Source organism: Macrobrachium nipponense, chromosome 21 (assembly GCF_015104395.2).
Source record: "Macrobrachium nipponense isolate FS-2020 chromosome 21, ASM1510439v2, whole genome shotgun sequence".
Lineage (NCBI taxonomy): Eukaryota > Metazoa > Arthropoda > Malacostraca > Decapoda > Palaemonidae > Macrobrachium > Macrobrachium nipponense.
Genome location: NC_087212.1, coordinates 41,608,341 through 41,631,119, shown reverse-complemented (window position 1 = coordinate 41,631,119; position 22,779 = coordinate 41,608,341). Strand labels below are relative to the sequence as shown.

Here is a 22,779-nt window from a genome sequence, read left to right as displayed (position 1 = left end):
ATAATGCATCAGCGTATGTGTGAAGCTCCACTAATGTGGCAATGAATATTTTGCCATTCTTAGCATGCAAACATTAAAGGTGACATTTATTTCTGGCATACAGTTATTAAAAAAATCAAAATACTAATGAAAAGTGCTAGAAAAAAAAAAATATATATATATATATATATAATCCACTAATCATAGTCTGCTCCACGATGGTTTTTGGCAGCCAGATGTACGGCAAGGTTAGAAACATTGGATTGTATCTACTTTAGAAATATCTGTAATTTTTCGGGGTAATTTGGTTGCAAAAAGGGATAATAGACATGAATAGACATGAATTAAATAAACATTTTGAAATAAAGTAAAGTTAAACTAAATAGTGAGTAAAGTAAACAATTAAAGGAATAAAGCTTTGCACATCATAAACAGTGTCGTCGTCTGCTGCTCGTAACTGTGTTTGTGGAGTGAGCGCTTAGGAACCAGGAACAGCAACGTGGTTCAAGTGCAATGTGGAGTGAATTAAGACCAAAATGTGTATAATTACAATCAAATAAGCACTGTGGAGTTTCAGTTGTGATGGCAGTAAGGATAAAACCACCGATTACAAGGTAAAAATAAATTCAGTTCAAACTATGACCCCGGGAATAACTAGTTTCATACTTTCACTAATATAGGCAACAAAATGTTTTATTGTGCTGATTACAACTGCAGTCTTGAGTAAGATCAATAAACGTTACAAATATACGCTAACATTGTTCAAATGAGTGCTGGGAAGGCTGGGAAAGATGGTGGACAGTCCGTGATTAGACCGGCCAGCCACATGATAGTCGCCATATTGGATTTGAAAACTGTATTCTTGTTTCACTAATTAAATGTCGAGTGAATAAGACCCGGACAGGGTGATGATGGTGGATTGTCCGTGATTGTTTACCCTAGCTACTTGGTAAACAACCGCGGACAATCCATCGTCATCGCGCTGACCAGGCCTTATTCACACGGTATTTAATTGGTGAAACAAGAATACAATTACAACTTTAAGCATACCATTCATAAGATTGAGGTTTCATCAACATAATGTGATATATGAAAGCCCCATACAAACTAAAATAAGCATATGAGCTCTTCGTAAAATATATTTTTATTGTAGTGTCTTACCGAACAATTATAGAGCCGTGATTTCCACGAGCGGCAGGATACTAAATTCAAATTAGCGCGTCGGCGTCGCCAACACTGGTGGTGATGACGTCATCTCCCTCCACTCGCGGGAGAACCAGGTACAACTGCCCAGGTGAATCCAATTCTTTTCCTGCCGGCGTCCGCAGTGAACATCGGTGGTCGGTGCGGTTGGATGACTTTGCTTCGCTTTTTTTTCTGGTGGAATTGATCTTCGGAATTGGTGAAGTACTCTTTTTGGCGTTGTTGTTATTTTGCTTTTTATTTAGGCGTTGCCATGTCGGATTGTCTAGTCCGTCGGGAGTTAGGTTTTGCATCTCAGGATGTAAAACTAGATTATCCAAGTTAGAATATGATTCTCACACTAAATGTGTTAAGTGTAGGGGACAGGTTTGTTCAGCAGATCGAACATGTAACGAGTGTAGTGATTGGACTGATTCTCAATGGAAGTTTTTTAGTTCATACTCGGAGAAATTAGCTAAAGACAGAATTAGAAAAGCAGCGCTTAGGGAAAGTAGACTTAGCTCTGCTTCGTCTTGCGATGATCTGTTCCTTCTGTTTCTCCTCAAATTGTTATGTCTCCTTTAACTACACCTCCTATTCCTCCTACTAATCCCACTTCTCCGGCTTCCCGTGTAGTTTCTTCGACCACCATTGCCAGTCTGGAATCGAGGTTAGATCAGAAATTTTCGGTACTAGCGAATACGGTTTTGCAACTTGGTAATTCAGTTAAGACGTTTTTGGAGAAAGCGGCCTCAGGTAAGAGTGTAGTTGAGGGTGCGTCTGTCTGTCCTGACACGTCTCCTAGACAAAGGTCACTGTCCAGCTCCCCCGCACCGGGGAGAAGACATACCGGAAGTCCAAGGGAGTCGATCGGGATTTGCCCACAGACAGGCGCCTCTCTTGTTGAGCCTGTTGCGCCTCAACAGGGCTCGGTAAGCGTTGGAAAGGTGTTGCGGTCAGACGCCTTTCGAATGATTCAAGCGATTCGTCTCCGGTCGCGCGGCGCTCTGGCGAGATTCGCCCAGTTTAGCGTCCCTTAAAGGGAGCGTTCAGGCGCCGATTCTTCGCCTCCTCCAGTCAAGCGGTATAAGGAGCCTGAGAGTAGGTTGCGCCGCGGCCGTTAGCGGCTCGTTCGTCGCCTCAATCTGTGCCTTTTTCGGCTCCCATGTTTGCTACTAGTAGAGATTGTGGTTTTAGCGCTGTAGCTAGCAGTTCTAAGGGTGTTTCTTTAGGCGCTTTTTCGTCTGTTACGCCTGATGCGCCTGTTTCGCCTCGAATTTCGGCGGGCTCCCGAGCGAGGCGGCAAAGTAGTTTTTACCGCCTCCCTGCTAACATTTAGGCTCTTCCAAGCCTTCGTTAACTGTTTTTGATTCGTCTCTGGCGCCTTTGCGCAAGCAGTTAGAGATGTTAACCAACTGGATGAATGAGTCCAAGGGTGGTTCGAAACCTTCAGATCCGTTGTAGTCCGTCTACTTCTTCGGCGGTATCGGAGAATGAAGAAGAAGTAGAGGAGGAGGATTCACATCACCTCTCGTGTTATTCACGTCTCCTTAGTTTCTTCTGGTATCTTATCCAGATTATTTTGAGAAAGCGGCTCCGCGCTCCCCAACTTCGACTTTTTTGATGAGGAGGAAAACTTCAGACCCTCTCCTCCCAAAACTTGTTCTATCTAAAGCGGTTAGACATTCGTTGAAAGAGACGGAGAAATGGATGTCTATGAAAAGAGACTTAGGGAAGGCTCTTTTTGCTTACCCTCCCTCTAAGTTGCTTCGTAAGAGGTATAGGTTTTATGTAACTGGGGAAGCTCCTTCTCTGGGAGTTTCTGCCTCCTCCCAGGGAGACTTCTCCAGTTTAATCGACTCCTCTAGAAGATCTGCTTTCGCCGCAGCGAAAGTTTTCTTTACAGCGCCTGAGTTGGACCACGTTGTAAAGAATCAATTTAAACTTTTGGAAGTCTTTAGCTCCTTGATTGGACTATTGGCGCTTTAGCGGCCAAGATCGAAGACTGTCCTTCTCTTTCCCAGGAGTTAGCGGAGGATTGGATTGGTGTTCTGTCCTGTGCGGACAAATCCATTAGAGATGGATGTGATGAGTTAGCTTCGCTCATCGCCTTTGGTACCCTTAAGAAAAGGCAACTTTGGGTAGCTCCTTTGCTTCTAAAAGGGTTACGTCCCAACAGAAGTCTGCTCTCTTGTTTGCTCCTTTTGTGAAAGATAACCTCTTTCCAGACGATGTAGTGTTGTCAATTTCGTCTGCGCTAGATAAGAAATCTACTTCGGATTTACTGGCACAGTCTACTAAGAGACCTAAAGCTCCTGTGGAGACTGTTCCTTCGGTTTCTCCTCTGGCCCAAGCGCCTTTTCGAGGGAGAAAACCCAAGCGCTTCTTTCGGCCGAAATCGAATTTGCGACCTCAGTCTAAGGCCTCGGCCAAGGTTAACAAACCTTCCAAATGAAAGCTCGGTTCTTCATGCACCAGTGGGAGCCAGGCTGGCTCTGTTTTGGGAGGAATGGGAAAACACAGAGACAGAAGCCTGGTTAGTTGCAAGTACTCAAGTTCGGCTATCGTATTCCTCTCGTTTCACCTCCCTCGCTCTCACCTGTGCCAATTCCATTCCAGGCATACTCTCCGGGCTCAGACAAATTTCTGGCGCTAGCCGCAGAAGAAGCGCTTGTTCTCAAAGAAGCGATAGAACAGATAGAAGGGATTTTCCTCCAGGCTTTTACAATCGCCTTTTTGTAGTTCCCAAGTCATCAGGGGGCTGGAGGCCGGTTTTGGATGTGAGCGCCCTGAACTTGCATGTCCAGAAAACAAAATTTCATATGGAGATCATCGGTCGGTTCTGGAGTCCATCAGACAGGGGGATTGGATGGTCTCTCTGACATGCAAGACGCTTATTTTCACATTCCGATACATCGCGAATCTCGGAAGTACCTGAGGTTCATGTTCGAAGGCAAGGTGTTTCAATTTCGGGCGCTTTGCTTCGGACTAGCGACCGCTCCTCAAGTTTTCACCAGGGTTCTATCCCCGATAGGAAGCTGGCTACACATATTAGGAGTAAGAATCTCCCTCTATCTGGACGATTGGCTTCTCCGGTCGGAATCAGAGAGTCGGTGCATGAAGGACCTTGGAACAACAATCTGGATCTTGCCAGAAAGTTAGGAATTCTGGTCAAACAAACAGAAGTCCAGTTGGTTCCATCTCAGAGCATCCTTTATTTGGGGATGATTCTGAATGCTCAAGTTTTTCGGGCTTTTCTGTCCCCGAAGAGGGTTCAAGGCTGTCTGGAGACAGTTCAGGAGTTCTTGGACAAAAAGGTAAGTTCTGCCAATCAGTGGATGAGGCTCCTGGGCAAATTGACGTCAGTGGAGAAATTTGTGACGTTGGGAAGACTGCACATGAGACCTCTGCAGTTTTTCCTGAGAGCCTCTTGGTGCAGGAAGACACAACCAGACTCGATACCTTAACCTGTCACAGATCAAATAAAAGAGGACCTAAGGTGGTGGCTCTCTCGAGCAAGGTTGGAAGAAGGGTTAGATTTACGACCCATCCTCCCGAAACCTACAGTTCTTTTCCGACCGATCGGACACAGGTTGGGGAGCCCTACTGGGAAATCAACGGACTTCAGGAGCTTGGTCGGAGAAGGAGAAGAAGTTCCACATAAATGTAAAGGAACTGTTAGCAATTTTTCTTAGGGCTCAGACAGTTTCGGAGCTTAGTAGAAGGCCGAGTAGTGGCAGTACATTCCGACAACTCCACGGCTCTCTCGTACGTGCGGAAAAAGGGGGGGACTCAGTCTTTCTCTCTGTACGAAGTAGCCAAGGATCTCCTCCTGTGGTCAAACGAGCGAAGGTTCAGCTAGTCCCGAGATTTGTTCCGGGGAAAGATGAACGTCCTGGCGGACGAGGTTAAGTCGTCAACAACAAGTGTTACCTCTGGAGTGGACTTTGGGACAACAAGATTTGTCAGAAACTTTGGCGCCTTTGGGGACGACCGTCAATAGACCTGTTCGCGACATCGAGGAACAACCGTCTTCCTCTCTTTTGTTCTCCAGTCCCAGATCCTCTAGCTTGGTCGGTGGACGCAATGCTGTTGGGATTGGTCGGGTCTGGAAGCTTATGCATTCCCTCCGTTCGGTTCTAATAAGAGAGGTGCTGAACAAGTTCATGTCGCACAGCAATGTAACGCTAACGTTAATCGCTCCCTTTTGGCCCAGGAAAGAGTGGTTCCCACGGACCTTCTCCAGTTGTTAGTAGACTTCCCCAGACTTCTTCCTCCAGAGAAGTGGCTTCTCAAACAACCTCACTTCAAGAGGTTCCACCAAAACTTGTCCGCTCTAGCTCTGACAGGGTTCAGACTGTCCGGAATCTTGTCAGAGCGAAAGGATTTTCAAGAAGAGCTGCAGAAGCTATCGCTCGTTGTAGGAGAGAGTCTTCTAACAAACTCTATCAAGGGAAGTGGAGAATCTTCATAGAGTGGTGTAGAAGTGCTAAAGTCTCTACTTCTGCGACCTCTTTAAACAGAATAGCAGATTTTCTTCTATTTCTTAGGAACTCTAAGAAACTGGCTCCTTCGACGATCAGAGGATATAGAGCCATGCTCTCTTCGGTTTTTCGACTCGAGGTTTGGATATTTCCTCCCAATTCAGATCTGTCGGACCTCATTAGGTCTTTCGAAACCACTAAGCTCCCGCAAGATACAGTGGCTTGGAACTTAGATGTGGTGCTTAAGTTCCTCATGGGGCCACCGTTTGAGCCTTTGAAGTCGGCTTCACCTCCAGGAACCTGACTAAGAAGGCACTCTTTCTTATTGCACTAGCTTCTGCTAAGCGTGTCAGCGAATTGCACGCTATAGACAAAAGAGTCGGTTTCTCTCAAGGCAATGCTGTATTTTCGGTATCTTTGACCTTTCTAGCCAAAAATGAGAATCCTTCTAATCCTTGGCCGAGGAGTTTTGTGGTAAGGAACTTATCTGATTTGGTTGGACATGAGGAGGAAGAAAGGCTCTTATGTCCAGTCAGGGCTATTAAGCAGTATCTGTTTGCCACTAAGGGTATCAGAGGACAATCTTCTAAGCTCTGGACCTCGGTTCAAAATCCCTCTCGTCCTCTTTCTAAGAATGCTATATCGTTCTTATTAGAGAGCTTATCAGGGAAGCTCACTCGCAGTCCGAGAACGACAATCTTTCCGTTCTGAGAGTTAAAGCTCACGAGGTTAGAGCAGTGGCAACTTCTTTAGCATTCAGAAAGAATTTATCTTTAGCTTCGATTCTTCAGAGCACGTTCTGGAGATCGAATTCGGTTTTTGCGAGTCATTATCTCAAAGAGATAGAAACGGTTTTCGAGAATTGTAAAACGTTAGGTCCGGTGGCGGTTTCTGGCATGGTGTTGGGAGAAACGGCACAGGGGTCGTCACCTCTATGCTAACTTTTCACCTTGAATAGGTTGTCGAGTTCAAGGGAAGCTGGGGGTATGAGTACCTGGGATACTCACCAGTCTGTTAGGTCAGATTTTACAATGGTTGGGTATATATGTTTTTAAATCTGGTGTGTGGACAAATGTTTTGTATGATTGAATTTCTCTGGTCTTAGCCCAGGGCAAGGGCAATCTTTGTGTTACTATCCTCCGTCAGTCAGCCTTGACTCGCTTGAACTACGGAAGGATTCCACTCCTGTAGAGGCTTACTTTGGGCAAATTCCAATTCCTCTACAATAGTAAGAAGAGCACCGACCAGAGGCAGTAACAGTCTGCTGTAGCTCTCTTACAAGGTAAGGTACAACAGACACCTTGAGTGTTTACTGGTTATTGCAATAAATGTAACCATTAAAAATACTAGTGGTCCACTGAATCCCACCTTCCATAAATGTGTAATCAGCTCTATAATTGTTCGGTAAGACCACTACAATAAAAAATGGAAATTTTCATTATTAAAATGAAAGTTTTATTGTATACTTACCGAACAATTATGATTATACCCACCCTCCTCCCCTTAGGTGGACGGACGGGCAGAAAGAATTGGATTCACCTGGGGCAGTTTGTACCTGGTTCTCCCGCGAGTGGAGGGAGATGACGTCATCACCACCAGTGTTGGCGACGCCGACGCGCTAAATTTGAATTTAGTATCCTGCGCTCGTGGAAATCAACGGCTCTATAATTGTTCGGTAAGTATAATCAATAAAACTTCATTTTAATAATGAAAAATTTCATTTTCAAGGCAGTTTTGAAATCCAATATGGCAGCAATCGTGTGGCTGGCGGTCTAACACGGACAATCCACCCCCTTTCCCAGCACTCATTTGAACAATGTTAGCGTCTATATGTAACGTTTATTGATCTTACTCAAGATTGCAGTTGTAATCAGAACTCGATTCTGACTCAAATTTAAATAATTATTTTTCGGAATTAGAACGTTCTTTTAAGTCTTGTGTTATGACGTCACGACATCTTGACTTTCGTACCAATTGTAAATGAATTGCTATACTCAACTTTCTTGCAGAACAGTTTACCAGTTATGCAGATTGTTATCAGCTATTCATGTAATTGTTATAATCATAATGCACATATATATCTTTATTATTTATTCTTTTTGGATATATGAAGATGTTTTACTGCCGGATTATCGCCGTAGTGTGACGCAATCGCTTTCGCTCCCTGAGCCTCTGTCTGTTTTCGCACCATAAGAAATTAATGGGGCCGAATTTGCAATGACCAGAAGGTCGTTAAAAGATGAAAGTTAGCACTGAGGAAGCATATGTTTGCTTTGATTGAGAAAAATACAAATTTATACAATAGCTAGCTTGTAAAAAATACTTGATTACAAATAAACTTGATTGACAACTAAGCAGCATACCTACTATGGGTTTCAGAGACAGTGGAAGCACGTTTTTTGGCAATACTTCTGTAATGAACACTCGTATCAGAACGAGATTTTGCTATAGTGTATTACACCCAGTGCTGTAATTATAAGTGTATCGTGAATCACGAATTGTGAAGAATAACGACCACTTGTCCTTGTACCAAGAGACAAACACTCCATTCTAATCCAAAAGAATGGATAGCGAACATGTGTAAAAAGCTCCACCTACCCTCTCCCCCCACCTCCACCGCCACCCCTGTCCTTCTTCCTTCCTTCACCTTCCTTTCTCTCTCTCTCTGTTGCCAATTGGTATATGTTCACCCTCCAAACTGGTTATAAGACTTACACAAAATGTGGAAATTGGTGAAATTAGCCTATGTATTAAAGTATATATATATAAATATTAAAGCAATTTTATCATTATAGCATTACTATGACAACTAGAATTCATGGAAACAGTTTATGATAATGCATCAGCGTATGTGTGAAGCTCCACTAATGTGGCAATGATATTTTGCCATTCTTAGCATGCAAACATTAAAGGTGGACATTTATTTCTGGCATACAGTTATTAAAAAAATCAAAATACTAATGAAAAGTGCTAGAAAAAAAAAAAAAAAATATATATATATATATAATCCACTAATCATAGTCTGCTCCACGATGGTTTTTGGCAGCCAGATGTACGGCAAGGTTAGAAACATTGGATTGTATCTACTTTAGAAATATCTGTAATTTTTCCGGGTAATTTGGTTGCAAAAAGGGATAATAGACATGAATAGACATGAATTAAATAAACATTTGAAATAAAAGTAAAGTTAAACTAAATAGTGAGTAAAGTAAACAATAAAGGAAATAAAGCTTTGCACATCATAAACAGTGTCGTCGTCTGCTGCTCGTAACTGTGTTTGTGGAGTGAGCGCTTAGGAACCAGGAACAGCAACGTGGTTCAAGTGCAATGTGGAGTGAATTAAGACCAAAAGTGTATAAAATTACAATCAAATAAGCATGTGGAGTTTCAGTTGTGATGGCAGTAAGGATAAACCACCGATTACAAGGTAAAAATAAATTCAGTTCAAACTATGACCCCGGGAATAACTAGTTTCATACTTTCACTAATATAGGCAACAAAATGTTGTTTTATTGTGCTGATTACAACTGCAGTCTTGAGTAGATCAATAAACGTTACAAATATACGCTAAACATTGTTCAAATGAGTGCTGGGAACGGCTGGGAAAGACTGGTGGACAGTCCGTGATTAGACCGGCCAGCCACATGATAGTCGCCATATTGGATTTGAAAACTGTATTCTTGTTTCACTAATTAAATGTCGAGTGAATAAGACCCGGACAGGGTGATGATGGTGGATTGTCCGTGATTGTGACCTAGAGCTACTTGGTAAACAACCGCGGACAATCCATCGTCATCGCGCTGACCAGGCCTTATTCACACGGTATTTAATTGGTGAAACAAGAATACAATTACAACTTTAAGCATACCATTCATAAGATTGAGGTTTCATCAACATAATGTGATATATGAAAGCCACCCCCCATACAAACTAAAATAAGCATATGAGCTCTTCGTAAAATATATTTTTATTGTAGTGTCTTACCGAACAATTATAGAGCCGTTGATTTCCACGAGCTGGCAGGATACTAAATTCAAATTTAGCGCGTCGGCGTCGCCAACACTGGTGGTGATGACGTCATCTCCTCCACTCGCGGGGAGAACCAGGTACAACTGGACCCAGGTGAATCCAATTCTTTTCCTGCCGGCGTCCGCTGAACATCGGTGGTCGGTGCGGTTGGATGACTTTGCTTCGCTTTTTTTTTTTTCTGGTGGAATTGATCTTCGGAATTGGTGAAGTACTCTTTTTTGGCGTTGTTGTTATTTTGCTTTTTATTTAGGCGTTGCCATGTCGGATTCTAGTCCGTCGGGAGTTAGGTTTTGCATCTCAGGATGTAAAACTAGATTATCCAAGTTAGAATATGATTCTCACACTAAATGTGTTAAGTGTAGGGGACAGGTTTGTTCAGCAGATCGAACATGTAACGAGTGTAGTGATTGGACTGATTCTCAATGGAAGTTTTTTAGTTCATACTCGGAGAATTAGCTAAAGACAGAATTAGAAAAGCAGCGCTTAGGGAAAGTAGACTTAGCTCTGCTTCGGTTCTTGCGTGCATCTGTTCCTTCTGTTTCTCCTCAAATTGTTATGTCTCCTTTAACTACACCTCCCATTCCTACTAAAATCCCAGTTCTCCCGGCTTCCCCGTAGTTTCTTCGACACCATTGCCAGTCTGGAATCGAGGTTAGATCAGAAATTTTCGGTACTAGCGAATACGGTTTTGCAACTTGGTAATTCAGTTAAGACGTTTTTGGAAGAAAGCGGCCTCAGGTAAGAGTGTAGTTGAGGGTGCGTCTGTCTGTCCTGACACGTCTCCTTAGACAAAGGTCACTGTCCAGCTCCCCCGCACCGGGGAGAAGACATACCGGAAGTCCAAGGGAGTCGATCGGGATTTGCCCACAGACAGGCGCCTCTCTTGTTGAGCCTGTTGCGCCTCAACAGGGCTCGGTTAAGCGTTGGAAAGGTGTTGCGGTCAGACGCCTTTCGAATGATTCAAGCGATTCGTCTCCGGTCGCGCGGCGCTCTGGCGAGATTCGCCCGTTTTCGCGTCCCTTAAAGAGGCGTTCAGGCGCCGATTCTTCGCCTCCTCCTCCAGTCAAGCGGTATAAGGAGCCTGAGAGTAGGGTTGCGCCGCCGGCCGTTAGCGGCTTCGTTCGTCGCCTCAATCTGTGCCTTTTTCGGCTCCATCTACTACTAGTAGAGATTGTGGTTTTAGCGCTGTAGCTAGCAGTTCTAAGGGTGTTTCTTTAGGCGCTTTTTCGTCTGTTAGCCTGATGCGCCTGTTTCGCCTCGAATTTCGGCGGCTACCGAGCGAGGCGCAAGTAGTTTTTCCGCCTCCTGCTGAACATTTAGGCTCTTCCAAGCCTTCGTTAACTGTTTTTGATTCGTCTCTGGCGCCTTTGCGCAAGCAGTTAGAGATGTTAACCAACTGGTATGAATGAGTCCAAGGGTGGTTCGAAACCTTCAGATCCGGTTGTAGTTCCGTCTACTTCTTCGGCGGTATCGGAGAATGAAGAAGAAGTAGAGGAGGAGGATTCACATCACCTCTCGTGTTATTCACTCTCCTTAGATTTCTTCTGGTATCTTATCCAGATTATTTTTGAGAAAGCGGCTCCGCGCTCCCCAACTTCGACTTTTTTATGATGAGGAGGAAAACTTCAGACCTCTCCTCCCAAAACTTGTTCTATCTAAAGCGGTTAGACATTCGTTGAATGAGAGAGGAGAAATGGATGTCTATGAAAAGAGACTTAGGGAAGGCTCTTTTTGCTTACCCTCCCTCTAAGTTGCTTCGTAAGAGGTATAGGTTTTATGTAACTGGGGAAGCTCCTTCTCTGGGAGTTTCTGCCTCCTCCCAGGGAGACTTCCCTCCAGTTTAATCGACTCCTCTAGAAGAATCTGCTTTCGCCGCAGCGAAAGTTTTCTTTACAGCGCCTGAGTTGGACCACGTTGTAAAGAATCAATTTAAACTTTTGGAAGTCTTTAGCTTCCTTGATTGGACTATTGGCGCTTTAGCGGCCAAGATCGAAGACTGTCCTTCTCTTTCCCAGGAGTTAGCGAGGATTGGATTGGTTCTGTCCTGTGCGGACAAATCCATTAGAGATGGATGTGATGAGTTAGCTTCGCTCATCGCCTTTGGTACCCTTAAGAAAAGGCAACTTTGGTGCTCCTTTGCTTCTAAAAGGGTTACGTCCCAACAGAAGTCTGCTCTCTTGTTTGCTCCTTTTGTGAAAGAAAGATAACCTCTTTCCAGACGATGTAGTGTTGTCAATTTTCGTCTGCGCTAGATAAGAAATCTACTTCGGATTTACTGGCACAGTCTACTAAGAGACCTAAAGCTCCTGTGGAGACTGTTCCTTCGGTTTCTCCTCTGGCCCAAGCGCCTTTTCGAGGGAGAAAACCCAAGCGCTTCTTTCGGCCCGAAATCGAATTTGCGACCTCAGTCTAAGGCCTCGGCCAAGGTTAACAAACCTTCCAAATGAAAGCTCGGTTCTTCATGCACCAGTGGGAGCCAGGCTGGCTCTGTTTTGGGAGGAATGGGAAAACAGGAGAGCAGAAGCCTGGGTAGTGCAAGTACTCAAGTTCGGCTATCGTATTCCTCTCGTTTCACCTCCCTCGCTCTCACCTGTGCCAATTCCATTCCAGGCATACTCTCCGGGCTCAGACAAATTTCTGGCGCTAGCCGCAGAAGTGGAAGCGCTTGTTCTCAAAGAAGCGATAGAACAGATAGAAGGGGATTTTCCTCCAGGCTTTTACAATCGCCTTTTTGTAGTTCCCAAGTCATCAGGGGGCTGGAGGCCGGTTTTGGATGTGAGCGCCTGAACTTGCATGTCCAGAAAACAAAATTTCATATGGAGATCACTCGGTCGGTTCTGGAGTCCATCAGACAGGGGGATTGGATGGTCTCTGGCTGGACATGCAAGACGCTTATTTTCACATTCCGATACATCGCGAATCTCGGAAGTACCTGAGGTTCATGTTCGAAGGCAAGGTGTTTCAATTTCGGGTGGGCGCTTTGCTTCGGACTAGCGACCGCTCCTCAAGTTTTTCACCAGGGGTTCTATCCCCGATAGGAAGCTGGCTACACATATTTAGGAGTAAGAATCTCCCTCTATCTTGGACGATTGGCTTCTCCGGTCGGAATCAGAGAGTCGGTGCATGAAGGACCTTGGAACAACTCTGGATCTTGCCAGAAAGTTAGGAATTCTGGTCAACAAACAGAAGTCCCAGTTGGTTCCATCTCAGAGCATCCTTTATTTGGGGATGATTCTGAATGCTCAAGTTTTTTCGGCTTTTCTGTCCCCCCAGAAGAGGGTTCAAGGCTGTCTGGAGACAGTTCAGGAGTTCTTGGACAAAAAGGTAAGTTTCTGCCAATCAGTGGATGAGGCTCCTGGGCAAATTGACGTCAGTGGAGAAATTTGTGACGTTGGGAAGGACTGCACATGAGACCTCTGCAGTTTTTCCTGAGAGCCTCTTTGTGCAGGAAGACACAACCAGACTCGATTACCTTTCCTGTCACAGATCAAATAAAAGAGGACCTAAGGTGGTGGCTCTCTCGAGCAAGGTTTGGAAGAAGGTTAGATTTACGACCCATCCTCCCGAACCTACAGTTCTTTTCCGACGCATCGGACACAGGTTGGGGAGCCCTACTGGGAAATCAACGGACTTTCAGGAGCTTGGTCGGAGAAGGAGAAGAAGTTCCACATAAAGTAAAGGAAACTGTTAGCAATTTCTTAGGGCTCAGACAGTTTCGGAGCTTAGTAGAAGGCCGAGTAGTGCAGTACATTCCGACAACTCCACGGCTCTCTCGTACGTGCGGAAACAGGGGGGGAGGGCTCAGTCTTTCTCTCTGGTACGAAGTAGCCAAGGATCTCCTCCTGTGGTCAAACGAAGCGAAAGGTTCAGCTAGTCCCGAGATTTGTTCCGGGAAAGATGATGAACGTCCTGGCGGACGAGTTAAGTCGTCAACAACAAGTGTTCCCTCTGGAGTGGACTTTGGACAACAAGATTTGTCAGAAAACTTTGGCGCCTTTGGGGACGACCGTCAATAGACCTGTTCGCGACATCGAGGAACAACCGTCTTCCTCTCTTTTGTTCTTCCAGTCCCAGATCCTCTAGCTTGGTCGTGGACGCAATGCTGTTGGATTGGTCGGGTCTGGAAGCTTATGCATTCCCTCCGTTCGGTCTAATAAGAGAGGTGCTGAAACAAGTTCATGTCGCACAGCAATGTAACGCTAACGTTAATCGCTCCCTTTTGGCCCAGGAAAGAGTGGTTCCCGGACCTTCTCCAGTTGTTAGTAGACTTCCCCAGACTTCTTCCTCCAGAGAAGTGGCTTCTCAAACAACCCTCACTTCAAGAGGTTCCACCAAAACTTGTCGCTCTAGCTCTGACAGGGTTCAGACTGTCCGGAATCTTGTCAGAGCGAAAGGATTTTCAAGAAGAGCTGCAGAAGCTATCGCTCGTTGTAGGAGAGAGTCTTCTAACAAACTCTACAAGGGAAGTGGAGAATCTCAGAGAGTGGTGTAGAAGTGCTAAAGTCTCTACTTCTGCGACCTCTTTAACAGAAATAGCAGATTTTCTTCTATTTCTTAGGAACTCTAAGAAACTGGCTCCTTCGACGATCAGAGGATATAGAGCCATGCTCTCTTCGGTTTTTTCGACATCGAGGTTTGGATATTTCCTCCAATTCAGATCTGTCGGACCTCATTAGGTCTTTCGAAACCACTAAGCTCCCGCAAGATACAGTGGCTTGGAACTTAGATGTGGTGCTTAAGTTCCTCATGGGGCCACCGTTTGAGCCTTTGAAGTTCGGTTCACTCAGGAACCGACCTAAGAAGGCACTCTTTCTCCATCTTTCTTATTGCACTAGCTTCTGCTAAGCAGTGTCAGCGAATTGCACGCTATAGACAAAAGTGATGTCTGGTTTCTCTCAAGGCAACCTGCTGTATTTTCGGTATCTTTGACCTTCTAGCCAAAAATGAGAATCCTTCTAATCCTTGGCCGAGGAGTTTTGTGGTAAGGAACTTATCTGATTTGGTTGGACATGAGGAGGAAGAAAGGCTCTTATGTCCAGTCAGGGCTATTAAGGCAGTATCTGTTTGACCACTAAGGGTATCAGAGGACAATCTTCTAAGCTCTGGACCTCGGTTCAAAATCCCTCTCGTCCTCTTTCTAAGAATGCTATATCGTTCTTTATTAGAGAGCTTATCAGGGAAGCTCACTCGCAGTCCGAGAACGACAATCTTTCCGTTCTGAGAGTTAAAGCTCACGAGGTTAGAGCAGTGGCAACTTCTTAGCATTCAGAAAGAATTTATCTTTAGCTTCGATTCTTCAGAGCACGTTCTGGAGATCGAATTCGGTTTTTGCGAGTCATTATCTCAAAGAGATAGAAACGGTTTTCGAGAATTGTAAAACGTTAGGTCCGGTGGCGGTTTCTGGCATGGTGTTGGGAGAAACGGCACATGGGGGTCGTCACCATCGTATGCTAACTTTTCACCTTGAATAGGTTTGTCGAGTTCAAGGGAAGCTGGGGGTACTGAGTACCTGGGATACTCACCAGTCTGTTAGGTCAGATTTTACAATGGTTGGGTATATATGTTTTTAAATCTGGGTGGTGGACAAATGTTTTGTATATTGAATTTCTGGTCTTAGCCCAGGGCAAGGGCATCTTTGTTGTTACTATCCTCCGTCAGTCAGCCTTGACTCGCTTGAAACTACGGAAGGATTCCACTCTGTAGAGGCTTACTTTGGGCAAATTCCAATTCCTCTACAATAGTAAGAAGAGCACCGACCAGAGGCAGAGGGTTTAAGTAACAGTCTGCTGTAGCTCTCTTACAAGGTAAGGTACAACAGACACCTTGAGTGTTTATGGTATTGCAATAAATGTAACCATTTAAAAATACTAGTGGTCCACTGAATCCCACCTTTCCCATAAATGTGTAATCAGCTCTATAATTGTTCGGTAAGACACTACAATAAAAATGAAATTTTCATTATAAAATGAAGTTTTATTGTATACTTACCGAACAATTATGATTATACACCACCCTCCTCCCCTTAGGTGGACGGACGGGCAGAAAGAATTGGATTCACCTGGGGGCAGTTGTACTGGTTCTCCCGCGAGTGGAGGATGATGACGTCATCACCACCAGTGTTGGCGACGCCGACGCGCTAAATTTGAATTTAGTATCCTGCCGCTCGTGGAAATCACGGCTCTATAATTGTTCGGTAAGTATACAATAAAAACTTCATTTTAATAATGAAAATTTCATTTTCAAGGCATTTTGAAATCCAATATGGCAGCAATCGTGGTGCTGGCCGGTTTCTAAACCAACGGACAATCCACCCCCTTTCCCAGCACTCATTTGAACAATGTTAGCGTCTATATGTAACGTTTATTGATCTTACTCAAGATTGCAGTTGTAATCAGAACAATAAAACAACATTTTGTTGCCTGTATTAGTAGAAGTATGAAACTTTTTATTCCCAGGGTCATTGTTTGAACTGAATTCATTTTTACCTTGTAATCGGTGGTTTTATCCTTACTGCCATCGCAACTGAAACTCCACAGTGCTTATTTGATTGTAATTATACACATTTTGGTCTTAATTCACTCCACATTGCACTTGAACCACATTGCTGTTCCTGGTTCCTAAGCACTCACTCTGCAAACACAGTTACGAGCAGCAGGTGACTACACTCTTTATGAGGTGCAAAGCTTTATTCCCTTAATTTTTTACTTTACTCATTATTTAGTTTAACTTTACTTCAAAATGTTTATGTAATTCATGTCAATTATCCCTTTTTTGCAACCAAATTAACCCTGAAAAATTACAGATATTTCTGAAGTACGAGCAGACGACAGCAAAAAGACTCATCGTTGCCAATCTTGTGGAGCTTCACACATATGCCGATGCATTTACAAACTGTTTCCATGAATTCTAGTTGTCATGCTAATGCAGTAATGATAAAATTGCTGTAATATGTATATATACTACAAATAGATATGCTAATTTCACTTATTTCCCCAGTTTTGTGTAAGTCTTATACCCAGTTTGGAGGGTAAACACATACCAATTGACAACACTGATAAACAATTGAAGAGCGCACAACGCCACAAAGAATGCCGTAGTCCCCTTGAATAAGTACGATGCCGTAGTCCCCTTGAATAAGTACGATTAAGTGCTGGTCAGAGGTCAAGGTTACGATTGTTGTGATGAAAGTGCCCCAGCGTCTATGGGTACAAGTGGTGTGCGGATTTAGCACAGGAAATGGGAAGTTTGTTGACACAAGCGACTCCACAAACATCAAGATGGCGTCAATCTTCAAAATATTTGGAGTAGTAAGTAAAAACTTTGAAAGCGTTTTGGTGTTGTGGGCACTGCGTCGGCCACCTTTTTCATTACCCTTTGTTTAAATCTTAAAATATGGCCTTAATTTCTAACTTTGGAGAAAATACTTATTCGAAAGGAGAGTAGAGGTCTTGAGCTCCTGTTATCACCACCAACAACTCATGACTGATGACCATCTCCGGTGTCGGGACATGTTAAAGTACTTTTTTGGAAGGTGGCCAAAACCTCAGTAGTCAGTGAGTTGGCCAGTCCACTCAGTTGTTTACCCTAGTATTTCTCTTATCCTATTCACAGTCTCAGTAGTGACTCTTTCAGCCAAAAATTTTTTGTGCAGAAAAGACACTTGTAAATTGTAGAAGATATGTACAGTACTAGTACCTCGAGATATGAAAGGCTCAACTTACGAAAAATCCAAGTTACGAAAGCCAATACGAAAAATTTTACTGCTCTACATACGAAAAGTTTTCAAGATACGAAAGGTTGTTGCTATAAAGTCCCGAGATTCGCCCGGACCACCGAGAACAATTTTAAAACTCCCGCGCCGCCAACTGAGTAAACTCCGCCACCATCCTCCCGCTCTCCATTGGTTCCTGATGCTAGTCACCCCATTAGGTCCTGCTCTCCTATTGGTCAGCATCTACCCCTTGTGCTTTAAGTATTCTATTGGTAAAAGGTTGTTGTAAATTGAAAAACTTAGTATTCATGCAATACATTTAATAAAAAAAAAAAAACATTAGGTAACATGATAGAATAAAGAAATAGAAATGAATGGTTATTTATAGCTGTTTTGGTAGTTTCAGTCTTTGACGAGAGAGAATGAAAATTTATGGCTTACTGTGTAAAAGTGATTGCTTGGCGATCGTTCGATACTCATAAGTGCTGGATGTAAACAGACGTTTGGAAGCTTTTTTTTGTTTTTTTGTTATAGTGAATGGTTACTTAATAATTATTTGAAATGAGTACATGCAATACATTTAATAAAAAAATGTGAATTAGATATCATAAAATATAAAATAAATCAGACTGCCAACAAATACGCATTTTTTAGAATTCTTCTTCTGTTTTATTATTACGTTACGTATACGTATTACGTATGTTTCATTATAGCTGTCATACCCATACTTTCCAGCTCCCCTCTTTCATTCTAATGGAATTCTAGTATATGTGGCGACGTTTTCCTTTAGTGACTTATTTGCTTTATAAAACCTCCCACATATCATATTGAATTGGTTAGGCATGATTGTTGAAACTGGGTTTTTGGAATCTTTTGTTTTTTGCAGTGGATGCACCTTTCAAAGTTAATAGCTATTTTATGATAAGTAGGTCTATTTAAAAAACTTTTTGTCACACCCATTTAGAGTCACCTCCATATTCTTTGCAAGCTTCCAATTTTCTACTGTGTGGAGAAGCACATCTTAAACATACACTGCAAACTTTCTTTTTACTAATGGTATACTCACACATATATGATCTTTTGTCATTTCACTTTTCACAATATTAAGGAGCTATAGAGATAAAAACAACCATTGTTTGTACCTGTTTGTATGCAAAATCAGTCTGTATATATACCACAGGATTCTCTGTATTCATAATCTATAGTCACATAAAAATTCTTAGTACTACACATTTCTTTTCTTCAGTTTTATGATGAGAGTGTTGTTTTTAAATTTGATATTATTATTATTATTATTATTATTATTATTATTATTATTATTATATTATTATTATTATTGTGTATGCTGGAAACAGACCTTCTTTCAAACATGTTTTATTAAAAATAATGGGAGAATTCACAGAATTGATTTTATATAAAATTCAGTTCTCATTATTTGTCTGTCTGGCAGGCTGGTATTATAAAGCAGCTGTCCAATATTCATCGTGCTGTAGGTCATCAACGGAATTTCAGGCTGGTATTATCAAAGGCAACTGGTTATCAGGGACAGGCTGTGGTTGTCAACTGGTATACAGGTGTGTCTCGTAGGTCGGGAACAGGCCGTAGTCATCAGGATTCCATCCAGTATTCCTTGTTTTTCTTCTTTTCTGGTTTTTCTATAGACGTCTACATGTTTCGGCCACCTCGTTTGGCCATCTTTGGGAGAGGATCGCTGAGTGCAATGGTCTGTGTCGGATGGATTCACGCTATTTATTGCATTCGGGTGGTTTGAGGAGATGGGTACCTCACTTTTCATTGGGCAATACCTGTGACATCACAAGTGATGTCATCAGGGGGCCGGTTGCTCTTTGGCTGTCCTCTTCGTGGGCAGAGCCTCATCCTTATTGCAGATGGTGGAGGTCCCCTCGAAGAGCGTACTACCAGGTCGTCCTCTGGGCGAGAGCTTGAGCTTCAGTCACCCTCAGGGTTACTAGGGACATCCTCAGGATGAGAGCTAATGCTTCTATCATCCTCAGGATCCCTCTGGTGCGATGGTTGTTGTGGGGCGTTGTCTGCTGCTCTCCTGACGGCGGTGGGGAGGAGGAAGGTCTCCTGTGTGATGTTAAAACTGAGCTTCTCCCTCCCGATGTGAAGCGCTTCTAAGATTCGCAAACAACGTAGATCGGGTGCTTGGTCGATAACCTCGAAGTTACCGACGATGTCGCAGCGGCGAATTCTTTTATTATGCGCAGTCCTTGCATGATTAAATATTGTTCCATCCTGCACGTGACAGGAGATCCTCTTGGAGAGGCGCATTGACATCATCCCGATGTAAGTTCCGAGGCATCCTCGGATTGGGCACGTGTATCTGTAGATGACATTCGTCCTCTTCAAGGGATCCTGCGACGGTGCGGGGTTATTCTTCATAATAAGGCTGCATGTTTTCTTATTTCTATAAAATGTGATCAGGTTGATCTGCTTGTTGTCGGTCGGAGAAACGTGATTCTTGATTATTTACCGAAGGGCTCGCTCATCTTCTTTATATCGCCAATGGAAGGTTGCCTTGTAGAAAAAATTAATTTTCTGCTGGGGGTCTAGGCGGGGTTCCTGTAGGTACCACTTCTCCATGCTCTTCCTAAAGACGTCCTGGATGCTTCAATTGATGTGTCCATTGTTTACTAGGACCTGGGCTGCACGTTCCATCTCCCGAAGATGGCCAAACGAGGTGGCTGAAACATGTAGACGCCTATAGAAAAACCAGAAAAGAAGAAAAACAAGGAATACTGGATAGACCCCTGACGACTACGGCCTGTTCCCGACCTATGAGACACACCTGTATACCTGTTTGACGACCACAGCCTGTCCCTGATAACCAGTTGCCTTTGATAATACCAGCCTGAAATTCCATTGACGACCTACAGCATGATGAATATTGGACAGCTGCTTTATAATACCAGCCTGCCAGAAAGACAAATAATAAGGAGAATTGAAAGAATTTTATATAAAATCAATTCTGTGAATTCTGCCATTATTTTTGATAAAGTTTATTATTATTATTATTATGATTATTATTATTATTATTATTATTATTATTATTATTATGAGAACTAATTCCATCTACTACATTTGGCAGACCGTTAGAATTCTTATTGTGTGAGAAGCCTTTGGATCATTATGGCAATCAGTCTGCCAGAGACGAGGAAGGTCATGGCTGTGTATATGTGAGTATAATATACTGTACAGTATGTTTATATGTTAAAACTGCCCCCTGTAAAGCCTGGAATTTGGCATTTGGGTTGAAGTTGGTGGTAGGCATAAAGAAACAAGCACACTTCATATACATAAGTGTTAAATTGTGGATACACATTTGAGTAGACATTCCAGACTTGATTAGCTGTCACAAATGGAGTGCTTTACTATTGAGCTTTCATGTCTCTTGCATCTTATAATGTAATTATATTCACAGTAAACATTTTGGATCTTTCCTAGATAGTGACCCCAATGGTTTTTAGGGGTTGTTATCCAGGAGTAATATCTCATGGGAGTCATCTTTATGATATTTACAGTCTTTTCTTTATGATTTTACTGTAATCCCCAACAGGCTTGTACTAAACATGCAGCAAAGGAGGATACTTATCAGATTAAAACCTTCTGGAGGTCGCTATCTAGGAAAGATTTTTTTTTTTTTACACTACAGTTAATCATACATTGCCTCATTTCTGCAGAGAGGGAAACTCCAGTCAAACAAACTTGAATTGGTCAAGATTAAGAAGCCTATACTATGCATGCAAACGCACTTCACTCAAACCTCTGTGATTTTATGCTTATTGCTTTTACAGTACTGTCCTTATTTCATTCATATTCATTATCTGTAATCATTATTACTGATTTTTTGTATGCATTTGCTGTTAACATGAGTTTGCTATAGTTTTGTCAGTACATTTTTTGGAGACAATACGATGTTCTACTCATTTCTCATTTGGTTGCTGGAGTATTTCATAACATTTTGCATGATAGTTCCATATTGCAATACACTCCCTGAACACCTGAATTAGCCTTGGTCACTGACCAGCCCGAACTATATCCCCATAAATTTACCCACAAAGTGGTAAGTTAACTGTCATCAGTAAAATCTTGTCAAATAAGTTAACTAAGGTACCGTTGGCAATGCTGCTGCACATATCGGTCTGCCGAGGCTGATATCCCCTATTGTTATTTGTTCGCCATGCTGTGCGGATTTGTCCCACATCAGGTGAACTTTAGGTCATTTAGCCTGACCCCCATTTAAAGAGTTTTTGAATTTTGGATATCAGATTACGACTTTGGCTTGTTATTAATGCCTTTTTCTCTTGGATCTATGCTTTATTGACTGGATTTTGGAATTTCTCTCCCGATTTTGACTTTGGACTCGCTATGGATAAGTTAGAAAATAAAACGCCGTCATCTGCTAACACTTCTGCTTCCGTTTCATCTACAGCTTCGACAATTTAACCTTCTACTGCTGAAGATGTTGGCACTCATCGATTCTGCACATCCTGCAAGCATAGGATGAGTACCCTCAAACATGATCAACATTCTCTGTATTTTATGTAGGAAGGTTCTGTGTATATCAGTCAGAGATGGATCGAGTGTATGTCTGGGTCAGTAGATCAAATGGAGAAATATATGAAACCCCAAAAATCCTTAGCCTCGAAGAGTAACCGCATCAGGATCAGTGGTACAATCAGTAGACAAGGGAGCGTTAGAGTCAGAGTTATTCAAGAAGTTAGGGGACATGTTATCATCTAGTATGTCCAGCCTGTTTTCTAGCCTAATGAATAATTTAACTAAGAATAGAGATAGTGGTAGTAGTAGTAGTAGTATAGTTGATTCTAATTGTTCTTTTTCAGCCCCCCGCCTGTTCCAGAACCAGCCCCAACAGGTGCCGGTGGTCATGGAAAACAGCAAGCCTCAAAGGTAGGTTCTACTGGCCCCCCGGTGCGAAGCAGGCAGTGTTGGCAGCAGATTCCCCCCTTCCCTCTCAGGATGTAAGTTCTAAGGTTGATGTAGAATTAGGTAAGACCCAGACAAGTAGGAATAATAGGTTAGGTAGTGTTCAGGAAGAGAATTTGATGGTGCAGGTTTCTTCGGGTTCAGGTTCTGTAGGTGTTTTTAGTGTGACAGTTTCGTCTTTGGATACATCTTTGGTTTTATTTCCTGCTTTGAGTTCTTTGTAATAGAAAGTTTCTAAGTTCGTGGTTGGTTGTTCAGATGTAGTTTCGGGTTTGTCAGGTTCAGAAGTGTTGGATAGTGCTCCTTCATCTTCAATGGTTCCTTTTCCTTCTGTGGGTAAGTTTGGTTCGTCTTGCAGTGGTGGTGATTCTGGTGATCAGGTTTTCAATTTGGCTCCCCATAGGGGGGTAGCGCCATCACTGG

General features: G+C 43.0%; 1 long non-coding RNA gene across 1 annotated transcript in view; it reads left to right on the top strand.

Annotated features, from left to right (window-relative positions):
• LOC135197963 (uncharacterized) overlaps positions 1–22,272 on the top strand; it is a 25,355-nt gene extending 3,083 nt beyond the window's left edge. The window contains exons 2-3 of the long non-coding RNA XR_010310702.1: positions 20,498–20,585; positions 22,254–22,272. This is a non-coding gene — a long non-coding RNA (uncharacterized LOC135197963). The remainder of the gene's footprint in view (positions 1–20,497; positions 20,586–22,253) is intronic.
• The last annotated feature ends 507 nt before the right edge of the window (positions 22,273–22,779 follow it).